The sequence below is a fragment of the Pistacia vera genome, unplaced genomic scaffold, assembly GCF_008641045.1.
Source record: "Pistacia vera cultivar Batoury unplaced genomic scaffold, PisVer_v2 Contig691, whole genome shotgun sequence".
Taxonomy (NCBI): domain Eukaryota; kingdom Viridiplantae; phylum Streptophyta; class Magnoliopsida; order Sapindales; family Anacardiaceae; genus Pistacia; species Pistacia vera.
Window position 1 is genome coordinate 140,817 of NW_022196547.1, and position 16,024 is coordinate 156,840.

A 16,024-nucleotide genomic window follows, 5' to 3' on the forward strand; every position below is an offset into this window, starting at 1 on the left:
GCAACTCACGAGAAGCCAACCTGTCGAACAACAACACCGAGAGGAAGGCAGACAACAAGAGCTCTCCCACTATCATTGTCTAGTTTGCTTTTGAAAAAGGAAATTGAAGAAGAAGGAAAAGTTGAAAGCAATTAAGCAAAGAGAAAGTAGTGGTTTTCTCTGAGAATGCTTAGAATTGGAAACACAAGAAACAAAGAGTCACAAGCCCTCAGCGTACGTTGTGTGAAAACCGATACAAGGTACGCAGCAATGGACCAAAATGTCATAGGCCAGCTTGGTTCCTTTTGGTTTGAAGCCTTGTGAATTTAATGGGTCGGCCATTATGCAATAGTAGCTCAAATGATGACATGCCCACAAAAACCAATAGAATGAATGCATAACCTGAATAAGAAATTAAGATATTAAATTGGATGGAATAATTATATGCTTTTTTTTTTTTTTTTTTTTAAAGAAAGATGGTGACAACGTTAACAGTAATTGTAAGGAAAATTCTTAGAAGATATTTTACGGAAACTGAATAGTGTTCCACATGGAGAATGGCATTGCATTTAATCCTCTCTCATTTCACCACTCCTTGCCTTCCTAAATTTTTTTATCAACTCCATTAAACGTGAATTGTGGATATAGATTTGCTATTATAACTCTCTGTTCTTCTCTCTCTTTTTTATGGGTGATGGTGATTTTTTTTTTTTTTTTTTTAGGTAATTAAGATATCTAATCCACATTAGAGCTTGTTTAATAAACCAATGTAATTGCACAAATATCGTAAGCATCTCTCATGCGATTCGAACACAAGATCCTCTGAATGTAGTTAACTTTAGTGACTAAAGGGTTTGTCATGCGGCCACAAGAAAAAAGGGGTGACGATGATTTTATTATGTAAAAACAATGTTAATGACCATTTTTGTTGTAAATAATAATAGATGATTATATATTTGATTGATTTACTTGAGTATTGAGTATTATATAATGATATAAATATCTTATAATGTTTACAACAAATCATTTTAATGATATTTAGTTTAATTTGGGATAATTTGTCAAAAATTGTACTAATCTTTGCAATGCCCATCCCTTGAATATGTTAATTTCCTAGCAAGGTAAGTTAGTATACCTGTAACCAATATTATTATATACCATCAAACTCTAAATCAGGAAAAATGATAGAGCCACCGAAGGTTGCGCACCAAATGTGTGCACCGAATGAAGTGACAAAATTCTTACCGTTGATTAATATTAACTGATAATGAATCAACGGTAGGATTTTGTCACGTCATTCGGTGTACAGATTCGGTGCGCAACCTTCGGTAACTGTAGTATTATTCTTAAATCAGATATGTTATCATTCTAACAATGAACATTTATCAGCTGCCCGATTGTGCTGCTACAAACTTTGAGCTAACCACTGTGGTTATGGCCGTCGCAACCGTTCGCCACCTCTGCAATATTAGCCCTGGCAAAGCAAAAACTAAACAAACCACCACGATCACTTGCAATACTGACATCGCTACGCTAGTGTATTTCCTTGGCAGTTGAATGATATTATATATTCACATGACTAAACCGCAATCTTATTCTTCCCCCTATGGATTTTTAAGGCTTCCCTTCAATTTTCTATAGAGAGAAGAATATCTCATCACTAATGATTGAAAACTTGTATGAATCAATGAAACAAGCAATGGCACAAAACTTCTATGCAAGCAAATGTTGATGTCAAGAGCTCAATTGGACAGAATATTGTTGTGAAGATTGCTCAAATGGGACTGTCGTTTTTGCTGTGAAAATTAATGCAATAGCTAGTTGTATTGAATCGGGATTGGTTTTTTTATGAGAATCTCATGTGAGAATGGTAAGGTTTAATCTTCATTGTCAAAGAGAGACAATGTTAAACGGTTCAAGAGCGTGCGAAGGTTAGATATTCATACCCTAAAAACACTGAAATTTTTGGATATTGAGTATAAAAATTTTAAAGAAAAATTATAAAATATCATAGCTCACTTGCAGATTAGATATGAAAACTCGTTGATAAAGTAATTGCTTGGTGATTCTTCCAAGTGGAAGATAGTGAAGTGCGTTGAAGAATAAGACAACTAGCGACGAAGAAAAGATCACAGAATTAAAATTATAATACTAAAAAAATTTGTTGACAATTAAAATAACTGCCAAAGGCAAGTATAGGAGGTGTGTTTAAACTTACAGTCGCTAGTTGCTGCATTCGCTAGTTGCTGCATGGTTGAAGAATCAATCATCGGTTCAAATGAAAGTATTAGTTGAATAGAAGTCTCATCTCATGTTCCATCAAAGCAATGGCAATACATGTTTCTGATCTTGCGTAATAAACTTGATTCTCCTTTCAGAAATGGTGTTGGTTCGACTAGCTCTGCTCGGAACCAAAGCCAGGGATCATGTATAGAGCCTTCATTATAAAAGTATATGTGAATGCATCTTCTTGAAGCTTCTCAAATCTGCAACAAATTATTTTTTGTGATTACTATACCAAAGAGAACCATTCGACCTGGTCAAAGAATCCGAATAAAAACAAGATCAAATCTACAAAATTATTTATCACAACTAGATAAATAATTACAGAAAGATGTACGTGGTGAAGACAACTGTGGGGGAATCTATGCCTCCACATAAAGAAGCACTACATGGTTTCAGCTTATTTGAGACGCCAGGTATGCCAAGTCCCATGATTTCTAATTTCTCGTATGTTTGAACCATAAATATTCACTCACATCAAACACGATAAAGAACTCCACTAATAAAACACATACACAATCACCATTTACAGATATATAATGCAAATGAAATCCTGCTTCACAAATAATCTTTAAAACTGAGTAGTTTACCTCCCAGACTTTGAAAAATGTCCAGCACCAAGTTCACATTTAAATAACAGCGTATTAGCATCAGTTTTCATATCCCTCAGTTTTGCCACAAACTTAGCAGGTTCTGAATACATAACACGGGGATCTGTTTTGATAAAGCAGCGATTAGATTTTGCAGTAATAAAAGTATCAAAATCACTCCTGCTAAATTCAAGGAACAGTATGCAATTAATCACTATTTTATTTTTATCCATGAGATGCAGGGAAAGGGAGGGGCCAAAACTAATTTAAGTACCAATCCATACTTCCTAAGTGGCGGCATAACACCATAATAACATAACAGATATACATAGCAGACAGCAACCAAAAAAAAAAAGGCTATTAAAGATTTTCTTGAGAACGTTTTTCGCTAATCCCAAAATTTGGCTCTTGATGCCACCATAGATATGTGTATTAGAGGCAATGCATGAAACCCAATGATTTGGACTTTTATTCTCACCATTCAAACCAGCAGTGACAAGAATGTTAGGATAATTTTGAGCCTTAATCTGCATAATACAATTCATAGGTCAGAGCCAAAATATAACCAAAATAATTGAGTAACATATCAAACAATACATTCAAAAAGAGCCAAAGCTAATAGCATAATAGTTAATACTTAACAAAGATAAAATCAAGAGAAGAACGAAGGTCATGCAAAGTTATATTGTACTCACATTATCAACAGGGGAATATGACTTCATATAGAAGTAAAATTCCTCCTTTCTCGGGTCACCCCATTCCTACAGTAACAAAACAATGTAATTTAGAAGCAGTAAGTCAGCAGTAGAACTTGGAACAAAATGCATCAGGCTCAAAATAGCAGCCTGCGGATGTCAATTAAGATCTTGAAGAAACTATTGAAACAAGATAATAGAAGCACCAAAGTACATACAGAGCAGAAAAATGCAGAACTCGTTATAACAAAAATCACCAAACTAATCTTCAAAACAATCAGCTCTTCAAATTGTGTGATGGTTTAAAAAATTGACTATGTAGGTTTAAAACATTGACTATGTATCACTTCAATGTCATGAGTGTTGATAGAAAGGCAACAACCAATGATCTAATTTGGCATTTGGTAAGTTTCTTATCCATTGCCTTTCTTGGGTTGTCTATATGTGATAAATCTTCTACTTACCAGAGAAGCCTTAAATACACCAATCAAACCGAATATAGATACAAATTCATACTCTTAACGTGTATCTGATCTGAGATACATAGATTTTTTAGACTGTTTAACTTTGATGCTGAATTGCGTGAACATTTATAGCATATTTAAAAGCCATATTCTGGTTAATTTATAGCCAGAGTTGAAATAAGCTAAAGGGATGAGGTAACCCCATGCAAATAAGATGTTTCATATGCTGGTTTAGAAGTGATCGTATCCAATATCTGAACTATCTTGTCTGTCATTAAATGTTACAGATTGTTAGACCTCCCATACGTAAGGCCTATGAGTCCAAGGGCAGGGGAAGGAAGAGGGGCAAGGGTACATTAAGTGTGAGTCTGGTAGGCGATGATGAGGTGTGCAAGGAGGGTGGTTAGTACATGGGAAATCTGTTATGAAAAGGGACACGTACAGGGGAAGGTTGTTATGGAAATGGACACCTAGCTGTCAATTAGTTAAGGGACTGACTAAGGGCTTATAAAAAGGAAGAAAGTGAGGGAGGAGGGGATATCAACAATATTATTCATAGGCTTGTTTGGGAGGCCCCCAGCTCCTCGAACTTTTGGGAATCTGCTTGTTATTTCTATTGCTCTGTTATGCTATCCTAGTTCCAATTAATAAAAACTGCCATTTCTTTCTCTTTCGTGCATATTCTTTGGTTGTGTGCTCTGTGTGTGTTGCTGTGGTTCACTGATTGCAGGGAGTTCCATCACAGACAAAAAGAAAAATGAAAAATAGTGCTATCAGTCAGATTTTTAGCATCAATCCAACAAGAACTCTGACAAATAACCACCAGATATTGCATACGTTTCTAAATGATGATATTGATGAAAACTTTTAGATACTTAAATTCTTAAAAAGGCAATACAATACCTCCCACTCCGAAGTTGTAAGAGGGATAGTTGGATCAAGCATTGTAGTCAGAACATCTACAAAAGGGACTCCAGCAACTGCAGCCTTGAACAAATCAGGTCTCATGTTGAGGACAGCACCAATAAGCAATCCCCCAGCACTTCTTCCTTCAATGCATAACTTTTCCTTTGTACAGTACCGGTTTTCTATTACATACTGAGCACAGGCAATAAAATCTGTGAAAGTATTCTTTTTCTTTAACAACTTTCCATTCTCATACCACTGCCTCCCCATTTCACCTCCTCCCCGTATGTGAGCAATTGCATAAATGAAACCACGATCTAATAAAGAAAGTCGAGATGCCTTGAAACTAGGATCAATGCATATCTGTCACAACAAAAGAAGATTTAGCACAAAGAAAGTTCAGATAAATCATGTAATGCAAGATGTACTGACAGGACAATGCCTCCATGCCAAAATGCATGGCCAATCAACTGAGAAGATTCACCAATAGATGGATGATACAAGTATGCTTTAAGGCAAAAGGAAAAAGTTTAAAATACAAAATGTCAAGCAATTTCCCAATATATCAACTGATGTCATGATTGGAATAATCACTTAAAGACTATATTGTGACTTCTCAGTAGGTCCATTAACTTCTATGGACGTGCCATCAAAATAATGATGATAATAAGGACATTCTAGTGAAAATTTTCAGCTACTTGAATAACCATTTATAATTTTACAATCGAAAATACAACGAAAACTAAGGATTAAAAACCACAGCAAAATCAATCATCAAATTAGAATGTTCTACAGAAGAGGAGACAAAGAAATGCACCCAGGGAAAAGTATGGTAATGTTCCAATGAAAACATTAAAGTATCGTGGCCAAAAAATTGCAATGGAATTAGATGTCAGAAAAGCTATATCTATGGAGTATTTTAGCTTCATAAAACATACAAAGCTGTCACCCAATTGGTGCAAGATGTATGGCTGTGTGAACTTTTCTCCCATTTATACAGATTAAGCAGTAGCAAGAGTACTTCAACTCAAGCTTGTATTACTTATATCTTCTTCTTATAGCAATATGAGATTGGAGTTTCACCTTTAAGAAACCTAAATAACAGAGAAATAAGAAAGTTTCAGATCTGATGCAGTCACTGGGCCATTTTAGCATTACTAATGCAAATCGTAAGCTAGAGATTATATGCCAGGAAAATTGTAATGTGGCATTAGACCTAGCAAAAAGGTACCCATAGGTGCAGGTCAACAGTTACCCACATCAAACGAGCAGGTACATCTGAAACTTACCTGTATAAAAGTTACCCATACCCGGCCCGCCCGTAAAAAATGCAGGTGGGTCAGGTAACACGGGTACCCGCATTTTATTTAAAAAAAACATTAAAAAATTAAAACCCTAAATTCAATTAACTAAACACCCAAACCCAATTCCATTTTTGCCATCTCTCTCATGGTCACAGATCAACGCCATTTCTCTCAATCTCTCCTAATTAGGGATGGGCACAGGCCAGGTCGAGGCCGTGGAACCGTTCCCCGTCCCCGATATCCACTCCCATAATAGTCCCCGGCCCGTCCCCGCTAGTGAGGACAACTCTCATGACCGTCCTCGGTCCAATGAACAGGGCTTCACGAGGAAATTCCCCCCACGGGGATCGAGAATTTTTGCCTTGTAGGGATCGAAACTTTCCGCATGTTCCTACGACAATAATGTTAAATTATTGTAAATATTTTAATTGTGGGAAATTAGCGCGTTGATAGGTGTTATATTTGACAATTTGACTATTTAATTTCAATAGTTAATTCATTAAAGAAGTAGAATTTAAGGTAAGAAAATATAAAATCAACAATTCAATCTTAATTTTTCATAAAATTAATATAATTAAATTCAATCTTAACATAATTTACTAGGTAAATTGATACTTATTTAATTGTATGAAGGCTTAGCCGCTTTAGCTTAATCAACCCTGTTAATTACTTACTTTTTCATAAAATAAATATATCTATATCTAATCTTAACATAATTTATTAGGTAAATTGATTAATTATTCAATTGTATGAAGACTTAAGCTTAGTTAGCCCTGTAAATTAGTTAATTTTTCACAAAATTAATATAAATAAATTCAATCTTAGAATAATTTAGTATAAGTAAATTGATGAATTAATTCATAAAACACTATTCCACTACAACTAAAAAAATTGTCATTTGTGAAAGGGACAAATCTCACTATCCCAAATCTCCAACATTGATTAATTTAACATCAAATTAATTGATCAATTAATAATTACCAGAATAATTGAATTGTGTGTATTTGTAAGTCGTTAAGCAATTGTATATATCTTATATTGGTTCGGTAAATGTAATAGTCTAATTAATTTATTTTTGGGTCATGTATTATTATTTTGAGAAATTCACAAAGTAATAATACATATATTTAATTATTAGACTCCCTCGTTTAATTATTTTTTTATAAATTTAAAACAAACATTAAAAAGTATATAAAAGTAATATCATAAATTTAGATACATTACTTAAAACTATGATTTAAACTCTAACTTTATACAATCTCGCAAAGGAAAAAAAAAAACATAAAATTCTCAATAAAAGAAGGTGCATTGGGGCGAGGCAAGCCGAGGCTCCACGAGAGCGAGGTTGACGGGGTGAGACAAGGATTGCACAAACCCCTCCCTGAGGACCATCCCGATATTTTTGGGGATTTCCCGCCCATTGGGCTGGATCCGTGGGGCTGAGGCAAATGCCCATCCCTACTCCTAATTCACACAATTTCTCTCAATCTCTCCTATTTCAGCCATCTCTCTCAGACTCTCACGCAGCCATCTCTCTCATGCTCATTGGCCATTTCTCCAATTCATTTCGAAAAGCAAGGAAGAAAGCTATTGCAAATAGGGAGATAGCAAAGGCTTTAACACTCAGTCCAGTATTTGATTGTGTAATTGCTGGAAATTTTAATTGGGAAGAAAAAAGAGGAGATGGAAATTTGAATTAGGAAGAGGAAGAGAAGATGAAATGTTATTTGGGATGAGGAAAGAGAAGATGGAAATTTATTGGGAAGAGGAAAGAAGAGGGAAGGTCTCGTGCAAGAGGGTAAGGAGATGGGTTACTTTTATTTGAAAAAAGATAAAATAAATGTGAAAATATATGTGAGAAACGGGTGACCGCGGTCGACGGGTGGATGGGTCATGCATTTTCCTAACCGTGAAAAAAATGACCCGTAGACCCTACCTGTTTTACCTGTTACCCGTGCTACCCAACCCGTACCGGCCCAGCCCCGTTTGCCAGGTCTGTGCGGCATTGAAGCAATTCACTTGAGCATGGAAAGCTAATTTTCCAACATAAATTCAATCTTTGCTGAGAGCCCTGCTCACAGTACAGTATATACAACTGACATTGTACAAAGAAAGTTGATTATCATTAACTTATTTGCCTCTTAATGTGCCATACAAAGATATCTCAGAGACCACTCATCATTTACTTCACTACTTTTTGGCAGTAATTTATGGGGTCATCTATGCAGGATAGCTAAAATAGACGGGTTTAAGAAAAATGTAATGATATCATAAAGCAAATGTTTCTGCTTTTGGTAAAGGAGAGAAAGCCAAGAAAGTTCATGCTGTATGTGTTAGGTATCCTTTGGGTGATTTGGCAAGAAAAATATGCCCAAGTCTTTGAAGAAAAAGAAAGGGAACATCCGCAATTTACAGGAAAAAAGCCCCATTATTAACCTCTCTATGCGTTCCAAGGAATTTCAACCTACCTAAGAATCAAGGTACAAAGATGTACTAAAAGCTTGACATCTAATTACAAAAAGGTCCAAACAACAATCTAAAGAAAAGAGTTGCCACTTCCAGATTAGCACAAATGGAGAAAAGGAAATGCATCTGTAAATTCTAAATTATAGAAACCCAAAAGTTGGCAGAAATCTAACTCTGTCCCAAAAGAGAGGAAAATCTTCCCCTCTATAATCTTCAAAAGTTCTTTCGTTTCTCTAATCCAAGTGACCTAACAAAAACCCAAAACAAGACTATCACACAAGACAACAGTGGTTGTGAATGATGTTTTCTCAATCTTTACAACCTTGGTTCCGTAGGAGAAGTCAGAAAGATTGAGAAATGAACCATATGTTTTTCTTATTCCCCCTAAAAGACATAATCTTTTCAATAAGAATGAAATAGCAAGAGAAAGCAGAAACCAGCTGACGCTGAAGCCTTGAGCAGCTGAAGTTCTCAGCTAAACATTTTTTGATTCACGTCTATAATGGTTAGATGGAGACAAATTCACCATATGTAGTTGTTAGTTTGGCTCTAAGGATTGCGTTGTTTTGGCTACTGTGGATACCCAGTCAGACACCTCTACACCCAACATGATTCAAATGTAACAACATTTTGAAAAAAACAGCACACAAAAATTCAGTTAATTCTACTAGCAAGTATTTACTATGTAGATTTGAATAGTACCTCATATGAGCCATAGCCATAAAGTAGTAATGGATCCGAACCATCCAGCTTCACAAGATTCTTCCGATAAACAATGGATAAGGAATCGGGTGCCATCTGAAGCAGTGGCCCACTTCCTTTCAGTAACATATTTGATGCATCAAAACCCCCCAAGACCTAAACAGTGGACAAGGGTGCTCAATGTGAGGTGTAGGAAACAAAACAGAGTTAATAGGTAAATAGAGATCAGTTATGCATGTTCAGAGAATTACTCGAAGCATGAAGACAATTTAATAAGTATCTACCCTTTCAAACACCAAAAAAGAAATGATAAATCCACCTATTTACCAATTTCCACCAGCAAATATAACTTAATAAATGCATCACACTTTAAAGAGCTTCTTGGATACAGGACTCTTAATTTTGTAAAAATTTCAGATAACACTACAATCATGTTGGTTTTGTACAAATCAATGCACATTTGAACACATCATTTATTATCTTCATATAATATCATAGCTCTATCCCCCCCACCCCACCAAAGAAAAAAAAAATGCATGAGACATCCCACCAACTTAGTATTCACAAATATTCATCTTAGACATAGTGACACCCATTCTTCATTAACATCAAATCTGGGTAAGGTATTGGAAATTTCCTTGCTAGTTTCTCATGTATGTACAAACTGACTAGGATAAAAGATAAATAGACGGTGTAGAAGAAAGAGAGAGGGGAGAAGGAAACAAACTTTTGACCACCTATACTTCCACTAGTTTCTTATAGCATTGACTTCTTAAATGTTTGGAAAAGCAGTTATAAACAATTCAAACACAAAATAACCCCAAAATACATATTTATGAAATTACAAAAACGGATAAAATCTTAGGGAGCAGATTATTGATATCAATCCCCCACACTGAAGTGAGGTCTGTCAAAATTTATTGAAAAAGCAGAGTTCTTAGATGCAGTGTGAGCATGAAGTTTCTAGTTTATTTCTCAGGTATCCTCATGGTACATTCAAAAACTAGCTAGATATTTGACACGTTCAGGCAAACTTTATTTGTATGATTTTCATTGATATAATGATTATGCATATATACAACACACAAGAAATGTGCAACAAACACAGAATTTTAAAAAACCAAATTCATGGTTGCCTTTCTTCATATAACTTACTGTTTCAAGCTTCTTCAAAGCAGAAGTCCCTGTATTCATATCATAATATATACAGGGAGGTGTCTTCAATGAGCTATACCAAAACCGCAAAATACTGGAAGAAAATTGTGATTCTAATGGGTCGATTGAGTATATAGGGTCAATAAACTCACAGACGAGCCACTTGAAGGCTTATGAGTGGCTCTTCAACAGCAGGAAGACGATATTGGTAATTTTCGGCAAACCCACTTCACGCTCATACACAACAAGATGGTCAGTAAAAAGTTGTATGTCCTGAATTTTTACGCTGAAAAAAAAAAAATGTATTATTCACTGCAAGGGTGACCCTGTACAAATATTGAGAGATGGAAAGTAACAACATGTTACGCTTCATATGCCTTTTCAAAAAGAATAGGATTGCTTTACCTAGAAGTTTGCAAAAAGCACCACAGCAATGTACTACATCATTCAATTCCTTTTTCAAATTTCTTAATTAATTGAGAAAATGTTGAGAACACACTTCAAGTTATTTCACCAGGAAACAGATTCAGATGAAGTTTTGTCATATTCCTACAACATAAAAGCAAGTTTCAATTTGAAGACAAGAAAGTTAGAAAAAACAAGCTCCTTTCTCACAGATTCGTTTGGAAATAACTCCATCTGCTAAAAACTCTTAAATTCATATTACCTTTCCTGTGTGGAATAGAAACCGTAGTTTCAGATGTATATTCCACAGGACATGCTAGTAGTTCTGAATTGAAGATTCATCACTTCTCCTCCTTATAAAGAATATTTCGATGACTGACTGATGTATCAATGCCTACTACACGAGGTGTCACAACCTCAGTTCTTCGGGCTTGGAAACATCAGATAGAACACGAACCGCTAATTTTGCTTTCAGAACCACAAACAAATATTTCTTGCTCTCTGAAGCTTCAAGAGCAAGAGAATACATATCGTCCTTCTCTGATAAAGGCAAGTATCACTCGACTGTCTGCTCCCAACTTATGTAACCACACCTGTTATTGGTCATTAACTAAGCCATTACTCTAACTAGCTCAAGAGAAAAAGTCATAAATCTAGAAAAGGAAAAATACATAATATGAGTAATTTCACTTTCTTAGCAATCAAACCCAAACATCATAATTCTGGGCTCCATGCAGAAAGTCAACCAACAGGGCAACAGGCTAAAGATTTATATTATATTATAATAACCATTTGATACTTAACTGACGAAAAGAAAACAATTTTTATAAGTAAACAAAGTTTATAAGTAACCAGAGAGCATGTTAGTCCCACATACGTGGCAGAAAATTCCAAAGTCTTCAAAGATCAGATCATAGCTAAGCATAAGATTGCCATGAATTAAAACAAAGCACTACCAAGAATACAGTGACTTCATAAAAACAAACATATACTCCAAGGATAACACTGAAATTTTGAACCAGCAGTATCAGGCACAACAACTCATGGATAAGAGCAATTGTGCCCAAAAATACTTGCTATCTCATAAATATGCCACAGGAGAGTCTGAGAAAGAAAAAGAGGATAAACAATAGATTCATACACTCTAAAATTTTTGGACTAATGAATGCAACCTAGACACACACAATATATATACAATGGTACCTATGCCATGTGTTCCAAGAACAAACTTTCCATGAAATCAAAATCAGGACAAATCTTTGGATTATAATATTTGCATCGTAAATGTTACAGTCTAACAACTTGGTTGTTTCTTCTTCTTTTTCTTTTTATCTTTTTATGTGAAAGGAGAAGCATATGAAGGAAATTAATTTTCATATACAGGACATAAACCAGAATAATCATATACCTTATCAGGCCGAAGGATCTCATCCATTGTGATGTAAACTAAAGCTTCATCACCAGCCCATTCAAGTTCTGAAGTTATGCCGACTAGAGGCTTCCCCACAGGAGCACCAGTCTCTATATCAATGACATAAACAGTATAAATTTCATCTCCTTTAGTGTCTTCAGTGTACGCCACCAACTTATTATTTGGACTAACCTAAACCAAATAAAAATTTTAAGAAACAGAAAAGCTAGATACAGCAAACACATTCACAAAAACTTTTCTCAACCTTGAAAGCACCAATGCTGTAATAAGCGTGATTTTCAGCCTTAAAATTCTCATCCAATATAACATGCTCAGGAGGAGCATCAGGTCCTGTTGGCATAGTATCATACACAGAGGGTGGAATCTCACTGTTAGGGATGAGTCGCCTACAGTGCTGAACATACTCCTTCCCCTCTAAAGTTCTTTGATAATAGTAATACTGCCCTTTACGAACTGGTGCAGATATATCATCCTCCTTGATTCTTCCTCTTATCTCAGCAAATAACTCATCCTCAAACTTTTTTGTTCCTAAAAGAGTTTCATACATTTCATCAATCATAAACCATCTCAAAAGAAAAGGTTACCAATTTATATTAAACTCTTATGATGTAGCCCACTACAAAAATATCCCCTCGATTGTTTTATGTTTCGCAACACATAAATTGTCGGGGCATTCCAAGTGTTGTCGGCTACCATTTGTTTTACAAATCCAGAATTTATATTTACAAGAAAAAAAAAAAAAAAAAATGTTCTCAACAGCTGAGGAGGCTGATACCACAAAATTGAAGGTCCAAATTGCAATATCGATAGTTGATAACATGAAACATCAATAATGATCTAGTAACATGACAATACTAAAATAACCAAAGTTAAAAAATTACAACATGGATTTTCATACGGATAATTTTCTGATATCATGGAGAATAGGCTAAGAGGAATTGTCCTCATTATATGTAATAGAGTTTGCAACTTTGAAATAAAAATATCTCAAGAACACAAAATTCCTTCCTGAAGAAAGAATTGTTAAACTCAAAAATGCTTTAATATGAATTTGAAATACGGAATTCCCAAAAAAAAAAATCAAAATTATTCTACTAAATACCTAAAAAAGAAAAAAAGAATCTACCCCTTTTCTTAAGAACAACATTATTCAAATCATAACAATTGGATTTCATTTCACGTACCGTCATAATTCTAACACAAAACCCTTAAATCACACTTAATTGAGTATAAAATATAATAAAAACAAATAATTTTGTCCAAATTTAAATTTTAAACCGAAGTATCAAATGGGTGGGTCAAGCATATTTACGAGCAGAAATAGTGCACGTGTGGGATTAAACAACAGAATGTTGAAAATATAGAGCACGTGATATACCGGACATGAGCGACTCAGTGTAGGAGTTTTCGAGCTTGAGGTGGGAAAGGACGTCGGGATCGGAGCGAGAGTCGTCACGGAGCCAGTAGTAGTTGTCGACTCGGACGTCACCGAACATCTCCATCGCGTGTTCTACCTTCTTGGCCACCGGCGGCCGCGGTGACTGTGAGTTCGCTGCCTCCATTGACGACGTCGATAGCGAGAACAGCCGTGTGATCTTGGGAGTAAATGAAGCTAATGATGAAAGTAAAGCAAAAGAATACAATGAACATATCCCAACGCGCTGCATTGTCTTTGTTTTGTATATTTTCTTGCTTTGGATTCCGGGTGTTTCAAAAATTAATAAATTAATTAGGGGAATTTAGTGTAAATAACATATTTTGGAGGGATTTTTTTTTTTTTTTTTTGAAAATCAATTATTCACTTTCATTTAATATTATAAATTAGAAATTATTCAATTTCCCTTGGTATTTATTAATTTAGTATAATTTTCAACAAAACATCTTATTTTGTCAATGAGAGTTAGATGCTTTTATATTTAAACTATACATCAACAATCATAGTTCAATAACTTAAAAATACAAGAAATATTTATTATTGATATAAAAGAGAAATTTCTACTATTAATATAAAAGAGAAAGATAGTGAATTTCTGTCACAAAAATCTAAGATATATCTACTAGCATTTCCAATGGTGCTCTTTATTTTGAAGAGCATTTTTCATATAAATAAAAAGCATCTTCATTAATTTTTAAATAAAGAATACAATTTTTATTCAAATTCAATAGACCGTTTAAATTTAATGAAGATGCTCTTTATTTTTTAATAAAGATACTCTTTATTTTTAAGAAAGAGACTTAATGGGAAAGAGAATTAATCAATTAAATGCATAAGAACTTACAGTTTATAAATTAAAATTATGATAGAAAGTGAAATTTGACTCTCTAAATATAGAGAGTCAAACTCACTCTCTAAGTTATATTTTAAAAATAAAAAGTATGTTGGACTCTTATTTTTATGGATAGACTCTTTATAATAAAAAGTTTAGTCATATAAAAAGTCATTTGGAAATGTTCTTAATATCAAAGAAAAATTTCTACTATCAATATAAAAGAGAAAGATTTGTGTATTTCTACCGTTTCACTATTGTCGAAACATTTTCAATTTGTTTTTTTATTATTGAATTTTTCAAATATGATGGGTTATTTTCAGAATTTTTAATTTTCTCCAATATCTCATTATATTTTAACTTTCTCCAAATCTCATTTTACTTTATTCTCACCAATAGAAAAAGCAAGATTAGCATGACCATATGTACCCACGGAGAAACCCCCCTTATCTACGACGATTCTACAAAATCAACGAAAGATTTGGGAAATGGGAACCTAACTCCTATTTCCATTAACTTTATCCGTTAAAGTTAATTGACACAGGGGTCTTTTTGGTATTTCAACTTTTTAAGAAGAGCATTTTTCACCTTTTTTTGAAATTTTATTAAAACCATAATGGTTATTTCTCCCTTTACCCTCCTTTTCTTTACTTTTCTCTTCTTTTTTCTTTTAGAAAAATAGCAACCATATAAAAGCAATTTTCAAGTTGAAATATTACATACTTACAATAGTTTATAATTATTTTGGATGGAAATGGGTTTATGAAAGAAAATTTAAATATATTTGAGGGTGTTTTAAGTAATTTCAATGACGATAAAAATACAACTAAAATTAAATTAAATTAAATGAGACTTAATCATCATTTTAGTGTGATTCAAATAACAATTAAAAAAAAATCTAAGATGAGCTTTGGATCTTTATTTTCTGTACTTTTGTTTTTGGGTATTGATGGAGCTGTCCCAAATTAAGTAACTATACTTGGACTTACAAAAGAAATTATTTTTGTTTTATTAAAAAAAAAAAGAAGTGGTGCCGTTCTGGGTTTGGCCTAATGGAAGGGAGCTCATTCAGTCTTGACAATGTTCCCAAGTTCAAATCGAGTTCCACTCTGACAAGCTTGGTAGGCGGGATGGGTCAGGGTTCCATTCCTTTGTCTATTACGATAGCTCAGATATGTCGTTCTCTAATGTATTTAATTGCGCTAGAATTGTTATCAACAATGCATCAATGGCTCGATGGTCGCTCAACAACACTCAAAAAACACATCAAGCATAACAATTTCATAATTTTATTGGATTTTGTTTGAAATGTTGGAACTTTGTAGTGTTGTAATTAAAATGAGATTCGTCATGTTTCATAATACTTACAAAATATG

At 34.2% G+C, this 16,024-nt stretch overlaps 1 pseudogene; it reads right to left on the reverse strand.

The window, feature by feature from the left end:
* Nucleotides 1-2,221: 2,221 nt before the first annotated feature.
* LOC116113834 lies at nt 2,222-14,080 on the reverse strand (annotated as a pseudogene).
* Between the last annotated feature and the right edge of the window lie 1,944 nt (nt 14,081-16,024).